Genomic DNA, 4,488 nt, shown 5'->3' on the forward strand with positions numbered 1-4,488 from the left:
CTACGAGGACTCGATCTACCCTCATATTGGCTAGTTGGACTGTCATCACTAAAGGATCATTGGGGGCAGGTGCACCCCTCGTGCATCCTCCTCCGTGAAAGTGATTGAATCATTCTCTCCCTTAAAACTCTTCGGGGGTCGTTGCTCCAAGCTCACGATAAACGGGGGTGGACTTCGTCTAGCTTCTCTAGCATTCTTGTCTCGCCCCTGGGCATCAAAAGATCGTTCTTACTTCTTCTTGTACATCTAGGGCTCTTTCTCAGCCCCAAGGTGACGCCGGCCCGTCCTTCGGTTTTTTATTTTTTCTTCTGACATATCTGCTCAGGTGCCCCCTGTGTATGAGCTCCTCAATTTCTACCTTCAAATAAGTACACTCTGTCGTTGATAACTCTACAAAATAGAGTTATTTTACCACATTTTGTAAGCTAATTGTTGCTTAGTTCTTGAGTTTTAAAATAATTTATTAAGATTTTAAGTAATTTTGAATTTATTAGTCTTATTGTAATTTTTTAGATTTTTATATGTTTTTATAGATATTTTATATTGTAATATGTTGTAGTTTAATTATTTGAAATTAGTATTGTTAAGTTAGACGTAAAAAAATTACACTTTTATTGAGCTTAAATGTTAAAGTAAATTAAGTTTTAATTTGTATTTTCTTGTATATTTTATTATTGAAAATATTTAGTTTTAATTTAATTTATGTTTATTTGATAGGGAATATTTTGAATTTTTGGGCTCTTGAAAAACAAGAGCAATGAAGGAAAGGAAAAAGAAGTAAAACTAGAATAAATAAATCAAAATATGGTATTTTTGAGAGGGAAAAGAAGCTACCCAGGCCTGAAGCCCAGCTTGGCCCACACCTGCCAGCCTGCCCACCAAGAAAACTGCTTTCCACCTGGGCCCGCCTGAAAGCCCAATCCGAAGCCCAGCCACCAAACCCAGCTGTCTCCTATTCTCTTGAGCCCATCAATTGTCCCCTTATCCCTTTGTCCGAAAATGCCATATTTTTACCCAACTTTCCTACATATTTCACCACAAAATCATCATTACACCTATAATTTACCTCTACATGCCATATTCATTTTATTTAATTATTCTAGTCAATTTAATTAATTTAAGTTGTTTATTTTAATCATCTCATTTTGGCTATAAATATGTAATTTCAAGACCATTTATGGGTGCTTGAATTTGGTGGACTCTCATCTTTTCTACCATTCTCTCCCCCATTTGATGTTTTTCAAGAGCATTTTCAAGTATGTATTTTCTTTATTTTGTAATTTCTATTCTAGTTATGATTTACATTAAATACTTTGAAATTATAATTTTAAAAGTGAAGAAAAATCCTACAATTCTATAATACTTTGTGCTTAAATAAAATATATAATTTGAATAAGTGACAGTTGATTAATTTCTACTATTAATGAAACTTGGGAATCAATGTACTTATAAATATTATTGAACTTATATTTTGTGGATTCTAATACATTAATAATCTTATTTTTCTATCTTGATTTCTACTATTAATTTATTTATATATATTGTCTTTAATTTCTTTATTATTGTTTCTTATTTGATTTTCTAGTCACAAATTCTCATTAAATCTCGTGGAGCTAGGTTAGAATTTATTTAATATTGATTTAAAATAGTTTATTTTTAATTTTAGAGAACTCCTTTGGGTTCGACATCCTTGCTTACATGAACTCTATACTATATATACGATTCGTGCGCTTGCGATTTACATATTTAAAACATACCCACTTTTGGGTCCATCAAGTTTTTGGCGCCGTTGCTGGGGAGTTGCAAGAAAAGAAACAAACTTTTTGTCAAGTTTAGTAAATTCTTCTACTAGTTATTTCAATTTCTACACTTAAAAAGAAATATATATATATATATATATAAAGATAAAAAAGAAGATAAAAAGAAACTTTGAGACGGTTCTACCACCCATAAAAAAAAACTTATATATTTATATTTATTGAATTTTTGTTTGTTGACGGCACTTGTGCCTTCTAACCTTTGCTGTAATTTACTTTATTTATCTTGTTGTTATATTTTGGTACAATTTACTAGTTGATGACAATTTTGCCTCCTAGCTAGTTGATGGAAATTTTGCCTCCTAGTCTTTTATCTTATGTTTTAGTTTATGACACTTGAGCCTCCTAATTTTTACCTTATTTTTGTCATGGTTGATGGCATGCTATGCCTCCCTACAATTGCCTAATTTTTTATAGCCTTATTTAATTTTACCTTATTTTTCTTTGTTTCTTATCATATTATTGTGTAATTGTGAAAAAAAATACTTGAAAAAAACATAAATCTTGTCCTTTCACCATAAACAATTTTTGCTTAAAGGAATTTTGAACAAAATTCCCAATCTGCCTCTACTAATTAACCTCGGGGAGTTGTTAGTAGTCTGTGAGTAATTGGAATCAAATAGGTCTGGGGACAAGTAAATCATAAAAATTATATTCTTGTGAAATCTCTAAAAATTCTAAGTATGCTTTGTGGTTGCGATTTTAACTGATCTTCCGCATTAAAAAATTATTTGTTTGAGATTATCTTTGTTGCCTTGTTTGTGAAATTGTATGCATCATTGGGAACGTAACTCTAAAAATAGATTAGTAAAAAGACGTTTATCTTTGTTTGAACTTGAAAGTGTTAGCAACAATTTGAGCATCATGGAACCAATTGCTAATATTACTAGAAATCCTGTTGATGAAAATGTTGTGCCTGAAAAAACTTTGCTTGAATATTTTGAACCTATTTCATCTAATGCTCCTTCATGTATTGTTTTTCCTACTACTTATGCTACCCATTTTGAGCGTAAATCATCAATCATTCAATTGTTGCCATCTTTTTATGGGTTAGGTAGAGAGGATCTTTATATGCATGTCAAAGATTTCTTAGAAATTTGCTCAACATTTAAATTTCAAATTTTTTCTGATGAGTCAGTCAAACTAAGATTATTCCCTTTTTCATTAAAAGAAAAACCAAAAGCTTGGTTAAATTCCCTTCCCAAGGGGTCTATAACTACATGGGATTAACTTTATAATAAATTGTTGCTGAAATTTTTTCCTATGTCTAAAACTGATAGTCTAAGGATAGAAATCTTCGAGTTTTTTCAAAAAGACAATGAAGAGTTTTATGAATGTTGGGAAAGATTTAAAGATTTATTATTAAAATGTCCTCATCATTGTTTTGAAAAATGGATACTTGTAAAATATTTTTATGATGGTTTGACTCCCTCTAATCGTCAAATGATTCAATCTATGCATAGTGATTTTTTTTTTTTTTAATTTCAAGGACAAGAGGCTTGGGACGCCCTTGAAGATTTATCTGTCAATTCACAACAATGGAATTATTTTGATCCTAGGTCTAGGTCAACTAATTCACCAAAAAGAGGAGGAAGGTATGAAGTAAAAGATGAATTAGACTTAAGAAAATCCTTAGACAAATTAGCTAGAAAAGTAGAAGCTTTAGCCATAAGCCAAACTATAAATTCTCCAATACAACCAAGAAAAGATGTTTATTCTATATGTTCTAGTCCTTGCCATAATGCATAATCATGTCCTTCCTACCAAGAAGCCTTTTCTGAGGAGGCCAATGATCTTCATGCTTATGGGAAACCAAATGATAGCCCATTTTCATCCAGTTATAATCCAAATCGGAGAAACCATTCAAACTTTTCATGGAGACAAAACCAACCTCCGATGAATCAAGGGCACCAATACAACACGCAAAACCAAACACATGCCCCACAAAATCAACCATATCCTCAACAAAGGAAACCTTCCTTAGAAGATAATTTACAAAAATTTATGCAATCCACTCAAAAAATCCTACAAAATCAATCTCAATAAATTACCAAACTCGAGACACAAGTAGGACAACTCGCTACTACTCTAGCTGATAGAGAAAAAGGAACATTCCCTAGTCAACCTATCCCAAATCCAAAAGGTCAATATGAGATAGGAAAGTCTAGTCATAATGGAGAAGTCAAATAAATTTCAACTCTTAGGTCCAGAAAGAACATTGTCAAACTTGATTACATAACTGAGGTTGAAAAAGAAAAAGAAAAGAGCCAGCCTTCTAGTTCTAATGCCAATAACTCTTCAAATAAGGATACTCCAATCAATCCTTTCATTCCAAAAGCCCCATTCCCACAAAGATTACTTCAAATTAAAAAAGGCGGCCAATATAATGACATCTTAGAAGTTTTAAACAAGTTAGTATCAATATCCCCTTCTCATATGACATTAAGCAAATTTCAGCCTACTCTAAATTTTTGAAGAATTTTTGTACTGTAAAAAGAAACACTAATGTTCCTAAAAAGGAATTTTTAACTGAACAAGCTAGTTCCATTATTCAATATAAGAGTCTTGTTAAATATAAAAATCCTGGGTGTCCCACAATTTCATGCATTATTGGGGATCATTTTATTAACAAGGATTTACTTGATTTGGGTGTTAGTGTGAATTTATTGCC

The 4,488-nt window shown here is 31.6% G+C and overlaps 1 non-coding gene across 1 annotated transcript; it reads right to left on the reverse strand.

Moving 5' to 3' along the window:
* Window positions 1-3,095: 3,095 nt before the first annotated feature.
* LOC133827887 (small nucleolar RNA R71) lies at window positions 3,096-3,202 on the reverse strand. Its single transcript, XR_009890536.1, has one exon. It is a non-coding gene; the product is annotated as a small nucleolar RNA R71 (small nucleolar RNA).
* Between the last annotated feature and the right edge of the window lie 1,286 nt (window positions 3,203-4,488).

This window comes from Humulus lupulus, chromosome 3 (genome assembly GCF_963169125.1).
Source record: "Humulus lupulus chromosome 3, drHumLupu1.1, whole genome shotgun sequence".
NCBI classification, from domain to species: Eukaryota; Viridiplantae; Streptophyta; class Magnoliopsida; order Rosales; family Cannabaceae; genus Humulus; species Humulus lupulus.